The sequence below is a fragment of the Podarcis pityusensis genome (assembly GCF_964106645.2).
Source record: "Podarcis pityusensis genome assembly, chromosome: 1".
Lineage (NCBI taxonomy): Eukaryota > Metazoa > Chordata > Lepidosauria > Squamata > Lacertidae > Podarcis > Podarcis pityusensis.
This window is the reverse complement of record NC_138028.1, coordinates 9,533,823-9,549,782: the sequence shown is the minus strand read 5'-3', so window position 1 is coordinate 9,549,782 and position 15,960 is coordinate 9,533,823. Positions and strand designations below refer to the sequence as shown.

Genomic DNA, 15,960 nt, shown 5'->3' with positions numbered 1-15,960 from the left:
AATTTTTATCTATTAATAACCAATTTTCCATTCTTTTAACCTTATTATTCCTAATCCTTAATCTTAATCTATATATAACTTTAAAGCCTGTATAGCTAGAAACCATTTAATTTCAATCCAACATCACTCTAACATTCATTAATTTTGCAGTATTTCTGTAAATAATCTTTGAATTTCTTCCAATCTTCTTCCACCAACTCTTCTCCCTGGTCACGGATTCTGCCAGTCATTTCTAACCAATCTGCAACTAGCTTCCTGCTGTGTAAAGAGGGGAATGTACTCTGCTGTATGAATAAACTCACTAGCGTGAGTTAGGAAGGATAATATTTAATCAATATATCCTCTCCTGCTACCCACAACATTCCCACAAGATGGTGAAGAAGACTGGATTCAAAACCTGTACAAAGGTGGGCCAAAGGTGGGCCGATTCTCCCTCCGGTGAACTGCATCATGAGATGGAAGGGACCGTTAGGGTTCTCTGGCCCAAAATCCTTCCTTTTCTCTGTCCTGAGGCTTTCCAACATTCAGCCTCTCTGGGTTTCCATGAGTTTTAGTGTTATGAGAGGGGGAGAAACCATTGTTCCCATCCACATTCTACATACCATGCCTAATTTTACAAACTTCCACCATGTCACCATTTTCTCTAAACTACAAAGGCACAAAATGCTGCAATCTTTCTATGTAGGAGCGTTGATCCACCTCCTTAAACATTTTGGTTGCCCTATTCCGAATCTCCCATCATCCCTGATCATTGGGCAGGTGGAATGAGGATGATAGGAGATAATGTTCTACAACTTCAGGAGGGCACCAGCTTGAGAAAGGCTATGGGACTTTGGATTTCTACTTCAGATGGAATGAAAAATTAAAGCAAATGGGGTCCTTCTGAATTCATTGGGAAACAACTGCTATGAGTAACAAAGGCATTTCAGAACTTGTGTTTTTATTGTTTTGCGTGCTCTGTGCAAACCACTTAGAGGTCACTTTGTGACAGAAAATAGTATATAAAAGCATCAAATAAATAAATAAATTTGGCCTCTCTATTGGATTGAAGGGACGCGGGTGGCACTGTGGGTTAAACCACAGAGCCTAGGACTTGCCGATCAGAAGGTCGGCGGTTCGAATCCCCGCGACGGGGTGAGCTCCCGTTGCTCGGTCCCTGCTCCTGCCAACCTAGCAGTTCGAAAGCACGTCCAAGTGCAAGCAGATAAATAGGTACTGCTCTGGCGAGAAGGTAAACGGTGTTTCTGTGCACTGCTCTGGTTCACCAGAAGCGGCTTAGTCATGCTGGCCACATGACTCGGAAGCTGTACACCGGCTCCCTCGGCCAATAAAGCGAGATGAGTGCCGCAATCCCAGAGTCGGTCACAACTGGACCTAATGGTCAGGGGTCCCTTTACCTTTACCTATTGGATTGAAATTAGTTCTCTACAGCAATGTTGTAAATTAGAAGAAGAGTTTGGATTTGATATCCCGCCTTTCACTCCCTTTAAGGAGTCTCAAAGCGGCTAACATTCTCCTTTCCCTTCCTCCCCCACAACAAACACCCTGTGAGGTGAGTGAGGCTGAGAGACTTCAGAGAAGTGTGACTAGCCCAAGGTCACCCAGCAGCTGCATTTAGAGGAGCGGGGAAGCGAACCCAGTTCACCAGATTACAAGACTAATGCTCTTAACCACTACTCCACACTGGCTCTCTTTGATTGTTTGTCAAAATCAGAGAGTTATTATTTTTCAGGGGCGGGGGGAGGTCAATTCTTTTTGATCTCGGAAGCATACTCACTTTTGGAAAATACCCCTGGTAATCCTGATGTAAATCTTCTTCTTCTTCTGCATATTTCCTCTTAAAATAGGCTACTTTCGACGTTGTTAAGGTATTTGTCGATACTTGGCTGGGACCTGCTGTGCAAACAAGGAGAAGTTGTCATTAGGAATTGTGCTGTTGGCTTTCTGTATGCCTGTTTCCATTGGACTGTCGACTTCAGTTGTGTTTTATTCCCAGCTTTATTGTGTTAGGAAACATTTTTGATAAAGCAGGTTATAGATAGTCTAAAGAAAGAAATATGGTTTTTTGTTTTGTTTTCAGAAGTAAAATCAATTTTTGTTGCATTTGGCAGCAATTTTCTACAATCACACGACATCCATTTGCAAGCAATTGCACCATGATCAGCTCTATGTATGGAGCCCAGCAGAACCGTGGAGGAAGTCCATAATACGAGAGTTCCACCCCAGGTCTTTTTCCAGAGGAAATGGAATGTCATCTGCTGGAGCACTGGGGGAATTAACAAGACACCCCCTCTCACAGGCTTGTTGGGAGGATTAAATGGAGAAAGGGAAGAACAATGTACAGTGGTATCTTGGTTCTCAAACGCCTTGGAACTCAAACAACTTGGAACCCAAACACTGCAAACCCAGAAACAAGTGATCTGGTTTGTGAACTTTTTTCGGAAGCCGAACATGCTCTGTTTTGAGTGCTACGCTTCCGTTTCGAGTGTTACACTGAGCTCTGTCTCTTTTTGCTATTTATTTTGTGGTTTTGTTTTTGTGGCTCGTTTTGTTTTGTTTTGTTTTGTTTTGTTTTGTTTTGTTTTGTTTTGTTTTTGTGACTGTGTGGAACCCAGTCAGTCCAGCTACTGATTGACTGATTGTGTGACTGCAGTACATTGTTTATTGCTTTCATTTTATGGACCGGTGGTCTTGTTAGATAGTAAAATTCATGTTAAATTGCTGTTTTAGGGGTTGTTTTTAAAAGTCTGGAACAGATCAATCCATTTTTGCATTACTTTCTGTAGGAAAGCGCACCTTGGTTTTGGAACGCTTTGGTTTTGGAACGGATTAAGTTTGAGAACCAAGGTACCACACCTCTGAGCTCCTTGGAGGAAAAAAAGGTGACATGTTAATGTAAGAAATGGATTATATAAAAGCAAAAGGGAGGGGGAGGTGTCGGCCGAGAAAGCAGTAGTACTGCCCTGTCTAATGCTGTAGAGGGGAAGAGAGGAGGAGAAAGGATTGGGAGGCAACAGGAGAGAGGACCGTGCTTTCACCAGGAAGGCAGAATCACCAAACACCCACCTCAGGCAATTTGCAATTATGGGATGTTAGCCCTGCACAGATGACTTACCGCACAGCTGTATTCTTTAAAAGATAGATTTCCCTTTCGGCGCAAGGTGGCAGTGTTGACACATTAAAAAACCTAAGTAGGTGTTCCAGCCAAAACCAAAATAAAAGTATTTCCTCTCACGGTCACATTCAGTTCAGCTACTTTATTTTATTTTTTATTTTTAAAATTCAACAAAACATTTAGCATTCAACGGTGCTTCCTTTTGTCCTTTCGAGCAGAACTCTCTCGATACAATGGCAGCAAAGGAACATAGCATCTCAGAGATGGGAGCAGAGACTAGTCTCAGAGAGCTTTCGGAAGCTGGTTGTCGTGCATTTGAGAAGCCTCTGCTTAAGGGACGTGGGTGGCGCTGCGGGTTAAACCACAGAGCCTAGGACTTGCCGATCAGAAGGTCGGCGGTTCGAATCCCCATGATGGGGTGAGCTCCCATTGCTCGGTCCCTGCTCCTGCCAACCTAGCAGGTCGAAAGCCCGTCAAAGTGCAAGTAGATAAATAGGTACCACTCCAGCGGGAAGGTAAACGGTGTTTCCGTGTGCTGCTCTGGTTCGCCAGAAGCGGCTTAGTCATACTGGCCACATGACCCGGAAGCTGTACGCCGGGTCCCTCGGCCAGTAAAGTGAGATGGCCGACCCCAGAATCGGTCATGACTGGACCTAATGGTCAGGGGTCCCTTTTACTGCTTAAGGGATGTGCCGACAGCGGGGGTTTGCAAAGCCTCTTGCGTGACACTTCCCAAAAAAACAAAAACCAGACAATCAGCTGGTTGTGGGGCATTGGGAAGCATCATGCAAAGTACTCAGTAATAATAATAATAATAAATTTTATTTATACCCCACCCTCCCCGGCCAGAGCTGGACTCAGGGTGGCTAACACCAGTAAATTTACAGTAAAATCATAATTGGGGGGGGGGGGGGCAATTTAAAATACAAGTTAAAATGCAATTTAAAATGCAATTTAAAATGCAATTTAAAATGCAATTTAAAATACAAGTTAAAATGCAATTTAAAATGCAATTTAAAATGCAATTTAAAAAGTAGCCCATAGATCAAAACCATAAGGGGAGGGAAAACATAAGGGTCAGACTGAGTCCAAACCAAAGACCAGGCGGAACGAGCTCTGTCTTCCCAGTACTTCCCAGGCGCCAAGATTAGGTCTTGCAAAGTGCTTTGTGGCGCATTTCTGAAGCACCTGACACTGCAATAATAAATCTGTCTTTATTGGGATTTCTCTCCCACCCCGCAACAGAGTTCCAGAATTGGAATTTGCTTGCTATCTCTCCCTCTGGTTTGTTGGGATTCCTAGAAAGGCCTAGGCAACTATCTCCTGTTTTGCTTGTTTTTTTTTGTTTTAAAGACTATCTCTGTCTTTAAAAACAATCAATATGCAACCAGATAAGGTGGAGCGAAGAAGCGAGAGGCAGCTTCTTACAAACCAAATCCGGAGGGCTTGGAGCCAAGCTGAAATTGACATTGATTTTCAGGAGGCAAAACAAGGCTGACATCATGGGATATATGGTGATGTTCTTGGCAGCCTCGGCTTCATAACCTAAAGTGAAGTGTGTTCACTTGCAGAATGCCCTTGCCGTCGAATCTGTTGCCAACCATCCGTCTTTGTTACACTTTTGCATTTTCAGTCTCCCTTGGGGCAGGAGGTATAGAGCAAGGATGAAACCTGCTCTGATGCATGAACCGTAAGGTTGCCAAATGACCAGAGATAAAATGGTTGGACTGAGGTTCTATTTTCTTTCTTTCTTTGCTCATTTGGCCTCAGGGCCTCTTGTCAGAACCCATGTGCAGAAGCCAGATTTTTGAAGGGAAAGTCAACAAACGTTTTCCTTTACCATGCATATTTTAACTGTGTGAGGCACACACATTATTATTATTATTATTATTATTATTATTATTATACCACCCTATACCCAGGGGTCTCAGGGCGGTTCCCAAAATAAAATCAAGAGATAAAACCACAAAATACATAATAAAAATAAAAGCAATAAGCCCAATAGCCCTCCGCCCCCCCACAAAAAGCCACATTTTAAAAGGGCATAGGATGTCAATCAGATCAACCAAAGGCCTGGTTAAAAAGGAATGCTTTTGCCTGGTGCCTAAAGGGGTATAGTGAAGGCACCAGGCGAACTTCCCTGAGGAGAGCATTACACAGACAGAGAGCCACTGCAGAGAAGGCCCTGTTCTTGTGTTGCCATCCTCTGGACCTCTCAAGGAGGAGGGACACGAAGGAGGGACTCAGAAGATGATCTCAGGGTCCAGGTAGGTTCATATGGAAACAACATCTGCAGGGCCACAGAATCTAACCTGTCTCTGCCATTGAAATATACTCGGAGTTGAGAGTGGATTTCATGCTTTTTATTCAGCTCATACTGGTGAGGAGGAATGGAAATTCCCCCAAAATGTCTGCTTTATATACATTATTTACACAATGGGCCCCACGTGATTGGCTAATTCTGGGATTCTCCTGTAGGCCAATCAGGTTGCAGATTCACTTCCACCTGGAGCTGGATTGGGTGGCTCCTGTGGACCAATCAGACTGCTGCATTCTGACTCCTATTGTTCTAGGGCCAATCAGACTGCTGCATTCTGAATCCTATTGTTCTAGGACCAATCAGACTGCTGCATTTTGGATCCTATTCAACTCAGTACATAACAGCCATTCACCCTGCTATATTCTGGGAGCGAGCCCCATTGAACCAGGTAGGGCCATATGAAGGACTGCCTCTCTTCCTATGAACCTACATGGAGCCTGAGATCACCCTCTGAAGCCCTTCTTTGTGTGTCTCCTCCGCAAGAGGTCCAGATGTTGGCAACACAAGAATGGGCATCTTCTATGGTGGCTCCCCATTTGTGGAATGTTCTCCTTAGGAAAGCTCACCTGGCACCTTCGTTATAAACCTTTAGGCTCTAGAGAAAAACATTCCTCTTCAACCAAATATTTGGCTGGTTGACACCCAAAGCCCTTTCAAATGTGTAGTGGGAGGGGGGATTATTGGTTTGTTTTTTGTTCCTTATTATATATTTTGAGTTCCCTATAATTTCATTTTGTGAACCACCCTGAGATCGATGGAAATACAAATTTTAACAAAAAGAATCACCACAACAGCTCAGCGTGGGTTTATGTCTGAGCAGAAATGGTTTGGTCTGGCGGTGGGCTGTTTCCCTGACTTGCTCTTTCTACCCAGATTTTAAAAGGGGTGGCATGCAAGGATATTTGAACTATTTTTAACCTAATCACGTCACCACCACTAAAATTGGCAGCGAAAGAGGGCCTTTTAAAGGAGTGGGTTCGGAAGGCTTCGGGATGCTCTGAACTTAAGCTAAACTGCCGTGATTTATTTGTGAACTTTGGGAAGGACAACTGAGAAAAACCAATTCAATTAATACTTGGCACTTTTTCATAGCTTATTGGAGCATTGAATATAATATTAATTTAAAAGTGGAGACTACTAAGCATGATAGGCTAATGCTCTGACTGGACACAAGGTAGCAGTTTCCTGTGTTGTAAGTAAGAAAGTGGTTATAAATATACTAACAAGTCCTACAAACTGAGGAGCCAGGATAGAGTCAGTCACGTTAAAGGGGCAGGTGGCACCTTATTGGCTCTGCTGCGTCACCTGATCACAGCTGGGGTACAGCCTGCAGTACCACCCTGTGCCCATCTGCAGTGGTGGCACTGCAGAGCAGCTGAGATGAGACCATCATGTGGGTGCAATAAGGAAGCTGAGCTCTGAGACCGGAGTCTTGTCTCCAGCACAGCTGGTTACAGTGTTGTCGCTCTGCAGCATCGCGTTTTCATTAAAGCAATTTGTCGTACCTCGTAATGTCGAATCAGTCCACAGAGCGCCTCTCTACGGTGTTTTCAGCAGCCCTGATGAGTTTCTCCCTCCACACAGGCTCTGCTCGCATCGCTTCCCACGCAGTTCTGCTGAACAAACACCTGTTCGATTGAATCGAGGAGAGAGAGAGAAGCAGGGGAGAGGATAGAAAGGGGAGAGGGAGAGAAAGAGAAGAAAGCATGTCAGAGCACACACCTGGGTGTGTTGCATCAGCCCAGAACAAACTCTCGTCATTGTAATAATAATAATAATAATAATAATAATAATAATAATAATAATTTATTACATACCCAGCCTATCTGGCCAGGTCTCCCCAGCTACTCTGAGCGGCTTCCAGAAGAATATTAAAAGCACAATAAAACATCAAACGGGCTGCCTTCAGATGTCTTCTAAAAGTCAAATACAGTGGTACCTCAGGTTAAGGGCTTAATTCATTCTGGAGGTCTGTTCTTAACTAGAAACCATTCTTAACCTGAGGTACCACTTTAGCTAATGGGTCCTCCTGCTGCCGCCACATCACCGCCGCACGATTTCGGTTCTCATCCTGAAGCAAAGTTCTTAACCCGAGGTACTATTTCTGGGCTAGCGGAGTCTGTAACCTGAAGCGTCTGTAACCTGAGGTACCATTGTAGCTGTTTATTTCCTATACATCTGGTGGAAGGGTTTCCACAGGGCGGGCGCCACTGCTGAGAAAGCCCTCTGCCTGGTTCCCTGTAATTTCAATTTTTGCAGTGAGGGAACCGCCGGAAGGCCCTCGGAGGTGGACCTCAGTGTCCAGGCTGAACAATGGGGTGGAGACGCTCCTTCAGGTATACTGGGCTGAGGCCATTTAGGGCTTTGAAGGTCAGCACCAACACTTTGAATTGTGCTTGGAAACGTACTGGGAGCCAAACGTACCGGGAACACCAGTCTTTCAGGACTGGTGTTATATGGTCCTGGCGGCCGCTCCCAGTCACCAGTCTAGCTGCCGCATTCTGGAAAGAAATACCCTGAAAATGCCTGCTATTCAGGTGTCTGCGCCTTTAAGAGCATCCTGCCTCCAGCAGTGGAGCACAGCCATTGTGGCCACTGATAGCCTTTTTCTCCATGAATTTGCCCCATATGCTTTTAAAGCCATCCAACCTGATAGCCAGCCCTTCATCTTGCAGGTGCAAATTCCATAGTTCTATGCGCTGGGTTAAAAATGTACTGCCCTCAAGCTTTCCCCTTGCCAGCGCAGGCTAGTTTAGGAATTGTGGAGATCTTTCTTTGAAACAGTAGAAGAACTTCAGCTGTGGGCCTGTACGAGAGCCAGTGTGGTGTAGTGGTTAAGAGCGGTAGTCTCGTAATCTGGGGAACCGGGTTCGCGTCTCCGCTCCTCCACATGCACCTGCTGGGTGACCTTGGGCCAGTCACACTTCTCTGGAGTCTCTCAGCCCCACTCACCTCACAGAGTGTTTCTTGTGGGGGAGGAAGGGAAAGGAGAATGTGAGTCGCTTTGAGACTCCTGAAGGGGAGTGAAAGGCGGGATATCAAATCCAAACTCTTCTTCTTCTTCTTCTAGGATGGTCCAGAAGCCACACTGTCCCTGGAGCCTTCAGGGTTGGCTTTTGGTGGCACCTCTGCATGGCATTCAAGTCTCAGAAGAAAGCTGAAGAATCCCGTGTGGTTTATGTGTGATGAGAAGTTCTCCATCATCAGACATGCAAGATTCAAGACTGCTGTCGAAGTTCGCGAAGATTTAGCTCACCTGGCAATTTAGCTTCTCAAGTCCCAGGCCATGGGGCAGAACCCCAAATAATTAGAGTGCACAGGAGTTTCTAAAACTCCAACTCTCCCACAAAAATGGCAAAAAGAGGCCGAGAGAGAGAGAAATGTTTACCACATATAGGAACCAGAAGAGTCTTTCAGCAATTGGCAAAAAGTTGACAAGCTGGAACCCAAGACGATCAAGGGTCTGGAAACCAAGCCCTATGAGGAACTGTTGAAGGAGCTGGGTGTGTTTAGCCTGGAAAAGAGGGCACTGAGAGGCGATAGGATAGCCTATCTCAAATATCTCAAGCGCTGTCCCATGGGAGATGGAGCAAGCTGGTTTTCAACTGCTCTGGAGGGTAGGGCCCGACTCAAAGGAGTCCAATGATGAGAAAGGAGATTCTGACTCAACATTAGGAAGATCTTCCTGACAGCAAGAACTGTTTGACTGTGGAACGGATAACCTTGGAAAGTGGTGGACCCTCTTGGAAGTTTCTAAACAGAGGCTTGGGTGTCCATCTGTCAAGAATTCTTTAGCAGTGATTCCTGCAATGCTGGACTAAATGACCCTGGTGGGTCCTTTCCAACCCTACAGTTCTGTGATTCTATGGAGGCTGCCTGTGCTAATTTATACATTTGGGTGAAAATTTAGAAACAGGGGTTCTAGGATTTAAATGACAACGCAATGCAATTCCGACGAAAAAAGAATGGCAGACAAAGTTAATGGACTACGCAGAATTAGATAAAAAGACAGGAAGGATTTGAAACCTGCAGGACCAGAGATTTACAGAAGATTGGAAGAAATATACAAACTATTTGAAGAGCAACTGTATTCATCAAATTACGCTAGTAGGACTACAAGAAGTTTTGTTAAGAGAAATGTATGAAGCATTGCAAAGTAGAGAAAGAATAGAGATATTAGTTATGAGTTAAATGTAATTGTGGAAGTAAGAAATGTATATTTATTGAATAAATTGGAAAATTTTCAGATGTGATTGATGGAAGTAAAAAAAATGGTGTAAGATATGAAAGTATGTTTAATTACTGTTGAAAACGATATGTCAAAAAACTAATAAAAAATTTATATTAAAACAAATAAATAAATAGCAGCACAATTCAACTTACCTCTCCGGGTGCTGCTAACTGTTAATAGGCAAGTTCAAGACCCTGCCCCCATTTCTCACTCCTTTGGTTTCTTTTTCCCTATCGGCTTAAGCCAGACTCACAGTAGACAGCCTTTCAAATACAGGATTCTTTCAGAGAAAGAACTGTTCTCCGCAAAGCAGGGCATGCAATTACTCTAGCGCCAGCCAGCCATGCCCTGGCTCAAGATACTCCATTGCATTTCGCTTCCTCCCCCCATTTTCCTCCCCCATGCACAGCATTCCGTGGCTACTGAGCATGCCCAGTATTCATCAGTTTCCTCTGCAACCCACGGGGTTCCTCTAAAACTTTCGTCTTCTGCATGGGACGTGCCATTTCGGGTTCATAAGGACAGGTTACCTCTTTCAAGATACGAAGGCTGTGTTTGCATACGAGGCTGGCCCCATCTGGCCCGAGAGATGCTCAAAAACTCCCTTACATTTGCCAAACCAGACAAGCCCCCAAACCCATCAGTTGACCAAGTTCCAAACACGAAGAGCGGGGTGTTTTCGACATGGTGCATCCCAAACTTCACACTGGTCTTCAGCGTTGATTTCTCTCCCTCACTACACCCCGGCACGACTCTTTTACAAACCTGGACCTGGGTTCAAATGTGACCTCAGGCAGGAATCGGCCTCAGGCAGGTCTCCTCACCCCCACCCCCACCCCACCCCAGCTCTAAAAGGGAACATGGCCCGGGCCTGGTCCCTCACAGGGTAACTGTGCAAAGGGAGCTTTGCAAAAGTGGTTGGCGAATGAACTCTTCAACCTCAAACCTATTGATCTGAAAGGAAGTCCCATTGATTTCGATGGCACCACTTAAGTGTGGTTGCAGCTGGGGGCAGGCGGGGGGCAGAATGCTGCGTATACATAATTAATCCTAATTGCAGAGGGCCCTGGAAGACCCTGCTCCACAATCCATCTCTTGCTCTTCCGCTGGAGAGGACAATTTGGGGGAGTCTATTAAACACCTCTAAAGTATTGGATGAGGACCATAGTGCCGCCACTCGTGTTCAGGAGACTTTGTCAGAAGATGGATTAAAGATCTAGGTGCTCTATTAAAAAACATTTTCATGTACGCAACAAAGGTGGCAAGAGTCTTAATAGCACAAGGATGGAAGAATGAAGAAATCCCGACCAAAGAACTGTGGCAAGAGAAACCGATGGACTATGCAGAATTGGCGGAATTGACGCACAAACTACGTGATAAGGGCAACTGTGACTTTAAAGAAGAATGGGAACCTTTTACAAAGTACTTAAAGAAACAACAAAATGAACTGGCAGGTTTTGAATAAACATACACAGATTTATTATTGGTAACATATAGATAGATAAATTAAGGATCTTTACAATGTTATAATATGCAGAGAATAACATGTGCTGAAAAACCAGAGAGAGGAGCTGAGGGAAGTCTGGGGGGGGGGTTCTCTTGGGGAAGGGCGAGGGAAAAATAGGGAGGGAAATGAGGATGATATGTTTTTGATAAACTGTTATGTTGAAATTCCTAATAAAAAATATTTTTTAAAAAAGATCTGGGTGCTCTGAGATGTGGTGCTGCCAAACGCACTTTTCCCTAAGACAGGTATGGGGAATATTTCCAACCTTAAAGGTAAAAGGTAAAGGACCCCTGACAGTTAAGTCCAGTCGCAGACCTTACAGTTATATTATTCTGCGATGGGCTGGTTGATGGGCCTACTGATCTCTGTCAGGCTGATATAAGACCCTCAGGTGATTCCCTGCATTGACCATCCAGACAAAAGCATCGCAATGTGTTTTCCTTTACTAGCACGGTCTCTTAAAACAATATTTAAAAGTCTGGATTTCTTAAGCGCACCAGCATGTCTTCACAATGAAGTCGCTCTGTACATTGATTGCCAAGGCACATTTCCTTCCAAAGTATCTCACAGAATCATAGAACGGTAGAGTTGGAAGGGACCCCAGGGGTCATCTAGTCCAACCCCCTGCAATGCAGGAATCTCAGCTAAAGCATCCACGACAGATGGCTGTCCAACCTCTGCTTAAAAATACATCGGAATTCTACCCTCTGCAAACTTTGATGTGGAGCACAGGGCAGGCACCCTCTTCACTTTTGGAAAATTTGCTGGATATACTCAGGGAACTTGATCATCCCAATTGGCGCATGCTGCTAATGACGAGCCCATTTTTAAATACTTAAAATCCTGCCAATCAGCTGTTTGCTCAGGAAAGGAGAATGGGAAGGGCTGAATCCAGACACTCCCCACCCCCAGCCTCCTCCAGCAACCCAACAGTGGGATTTGAGTGTTTTTCATAAGGAGTCCCACACTGTTGGTTGCATGCCAAACAACATTTAGTTGTGCATACAGCCTCTCATCCATGCAGCTACAGATAAGCATGTCAAAACTATGCCCCTAGAGCAGGGGTAGGCAACCTAAGGCCCAGGGGCCGGATGCAGCCCAATCGCCTTCTAAATCTGTCCCGCAGACAGTCCAGGAATCAGCGTGTTTTTCCATGAGCAGAATGTGTCCTTTTATTTAAAATGCATCTCTGGGTTATTTGTGGGGCATAGGAATGCGTTTGTTTTTTTTCCTTCAAAATATAGTCCGGCCCACTACATGGTCTGAGGGACAGTGGACCAGCCCACAGCTGAAAAAGCTTGCTGAACCCTGCCCTAGAGGGATCAAGCCCCAGATATCTGCATTTGCTAAGATGGTCTGTTTTTATTTCAACATTTGAAACGTGATAGGATGTGAAGATTGAAATCACAGCATATTTTATTTCTGACTGCCTCCGAGAGTCAAAATGCAGGTGCATTTTGCTTTTGATTGATGGTTTGCTGTAGAATTTAGTATCTGACAGTATTTATCACACAATATAGAATGGCATTTTGTATTTGACACCTGATGAAACTTCATAATTGATACCTGCCAAAATGCAAAACAATTAAGAGGCACCAGTGAAGGACTCTAGTGGCAAATGATTCCGGCAAAGGAGGGATGAAAACTTGGGAAATTTGCTGAGTTTTTGAATGATTTTATTCATGCACCATGCTGCAGAAGGTCTTGATGGATAGCTCACACCCAGCCTTTGCCATTTGTGTATAATTGATTAACTATTGTTTAATCAATTGATCAAAAAGCAATATGGATGAAATCCCCACGATTTATGAATGTTTAAAGCACTTCACGTGCATTATCTTCAGTGATCTCACAAGAACCCTGCAAGGTATGTTAGCATTATTATCCTATTGCAGATGAGCGTCTGAGGAACGAAGGGCTAAATTGAGATTCCTGCATTGCAGGGGGTTGGACTAGATGACCCTAGGGGTCCCTTCCAACTCTACAATTCTATGATTAATTGCTGAGGGGACTTTCTAGCTCATAGGAAGCTGTCTTATACCAAGTCAAACCACTGGGTCCACCTAGCTTATTATTTTGTACACTGGCAGTGGCTCTCCCAGACATCCCCAGTCCCACCTGAAGATGCCCAGGATTGAAGTTAGGACCTTCTGCATCAACACAGATGCTTTTTTGCTAAGCTACAGCCTTTCCCCAATAAGTCACACACTCTAGGGCACTAAATCATAATTGCTCTATCTAATTTCTCGTGTAGGTATAGATAGATCGCTATGTATAAGTGCGGAGAATGTCTGCTGAATGGAGAAAGCACAGAAACACTGGATAGTGTCGATTCAAAAGTGCCAAGAGAAAAACTGCAGACAGACAGCTTATTTTTCATTAATTCCCTGCAACGTGTTATGGTGAACCTTTCTAGTTTATATATATATTTAAAAAGTGGCATGTGCAGCAAAGCAAGGACAACGACAACAAATGACCGCAGCGGAAATGAGTGGGATCTAAAATTATATTTAAAAAAAGATTAAATATTAAGGAATCGAAGGCACTGCCTGGATAATAGGCATCATCTCTAAACAATGCCAGAAAATTGAGCCTCAGCTCCAGTCACACAACGGGTATTTTGATCTGCGCCTAATCCCTCCATATTGGCACGTATATGAGCTCTCTATATATAGACAGTTATTTCATCCAGGGAGGAGGCTGCTTCACATGGAAGAGAACTTTTAGTAGTGTTTCTATGGTTACTTTTCAGAGTTTCGAACACTCGAGGCTTACAAGGTGGGGTTGTGTTGGGGACTCTCCAGAAGGAAAAAAATATGAGTAGCCGGGTGGGGTGAGTGAGGAGTTGCAAATTGGCTCCGGAGTGAGTATGAATTTACACACACACACACATCTGGTCGTCTCCTTGCCACCACCTCTCTTGTCCTTCTTCCCCATGTGACTGGATCTCTCCAGGGGCAAAGAGGGAAACTTCCTCCAAGCCATCAAGCAAACACATCCCAGCAAACATACACAGGAAGACCACAAGGTTAAAACGAGGGAGAAAACAAAAGCCACCTCAACTATCAAGAGGGGTTTCATTTTGACTGAGATGCTGGTCACAGGGTGTCATAGCCGGCGCTGGCCCTAGACATTTCGGCACCCAAGGCAAACCCCAAATTGGGGTGCGCCCCCTCTCTGCTAGGGAAGTAGGGGTGAGAGAAGATTGACATCAGGGAGAAGGCAGGAGGGAGATCAACACTGTGATCTGCTGCCCCTGGGGCTCTGCCACCCGAGGCGGTTGCTCACCTGGCCTCATGCATGGGCCAGCCCTGGTCATAGCTGACTTGAAGATACATCCTTGGACATTGACTCTGAGAGATTATTGGGCGGATGAAGCCCCCCTGTTCTTAGCTGGGGAACGCTTCGGCCTTGGTGAGGAGAAGAGCACACACTTTGCAGGGGAAATGTCCCAGGTTCGGTCCCTATCCTATCCTAAAAGATATCAGGTACCAGGGTAAAGGGTCTCCCCGCCCCACTCCCGGCTGCCAGTCAAAAGGAAGGAGGCGATACTAAACTGAGTGAGCCCAAACTGGTTTTGAGCGGTCCAGTAGCCCAGTTAGGCACAAACCAGCTCCATTTCTTCGCCTCCATACTTTCCCCACCCTCAGGCCCCTGGAAGCTTTGCCCGCGCTGCGCGCTTCCTCGGCGGAGCTTAGGGAAGTCTCTCTGTGCATGCTCAGAAGCACTCTCGCCAGCGCCGAGCTCCGGGAGCGCACGAGGAAGCAGACGGAGGAGACTCGGTCCTGGTGAGGACTAAGCAGGCAAAGTCCTAGCCTAAACAAGAACAAGAAAACGGGGAGAAAAGGAGTCGGGATCGCCCGGTTTACCTTCCCAGTCGCTGCAGGAGCGCACATGCCAAAGAGGTGCGGGGTGCTGGCTGGGGCGGTGGGGGGCTGCCTCCTCTTTCCCACGCTCCCTTCGGCAAAAAAATAGCCTCTCCCGTGGCTGCAACAAGCCAGCCCAGCTCCTGCGGGTCCCTCCAGTCACTGTCGAGCTCATCGCCTCCCTCACTCCCCAGAAGCAGGGAGGCGGTCGCCCAGATGTTCCCTTCCTTCCCGGATTGGTCCAGAGGGAAAAGATGTTGGGCTCGTTGCTAGGCGAGTTGCTAAGAGGCGGTGACGCTCTCGCAGCATCTCCGGAGCGGCTCGAGAGCCCTCGCCGAATGTCCTGCTGAGATGCTCGAGAGGCGGGGAAGGAGATTTTTTTTGGGGGGGAGGAGCACACTCGGCCCCCAGCCCAGTGGGAGCGCAGGGACGGTGGGAGGCGGGAGGGAGGGGAGGGGCTGGTTAGTTGTGGGGATGGAGCCAGCGAGGCAGAACCATAGAACTGTAGAAAGGGTCTCCCAAAGGTCATCCAGTCCAACCCCGGTAAAGCAGGAAAAGTGGCTTGTGGGATAAGGAAAGGGGGAGGGGCATTACAACGGGCGGGTGGATGTGTTCAGGTGTATTTATTTTTGCTCACATTTATTTATTTAACAGATTTATCTTTCTTTTTTTTAAATAATATTTATTAAAGTTTCACAGAGAAAAAAAAACCACATTAGTAAAGAAAAAATTAACAATGAAAAGAAAAAATACAAAGTAAAAAAAGAAAAAACAATTAAAAACCATTTCATCTTTTCCTCACTTCTTTTACGTTTACTTGTTTCCTGGACCTCCTCTTACCTCCCTCTTCTGTATTCTAATTAAATATGTTAATCCAACAATTCCTTTCCCTCCTTTTTAATCCTAATCTTTAATATTGAT

The 15,960-nt window shown here is 45.4% G+C and overlaps 1 long non-coding RNA gene across 2 annotated transcripts in view; it reads right to left on the bottom strand.

Moving 5' to 3' along the window:
• The window catches only part of LOC308470319, a 97,577-nt gene extending 82,339 nt beyond the window's left edge, over window positions 1–15,238 (bottom strand). For both annotated transcript variants that reach the window (XR_013982364.1, XR_013982365.1), the window contains exons 1-3: window positions 15,043–15,238; window positions 6,941–7,063; window positions 1,778–1,896 (exon numbers count right to left, since the gene is read on the bottom strand). This is a non-coding gene — a long non-coding RNA (uncharacterized lncRNA). The remainder of the gene's footprint in view (window positions 1–1,777; window positions 1,897–6,940; window positions 7,064–15,042) is intronic.
• Window positions 15,239–15,960: the final 722 nt, after the last annotated feature.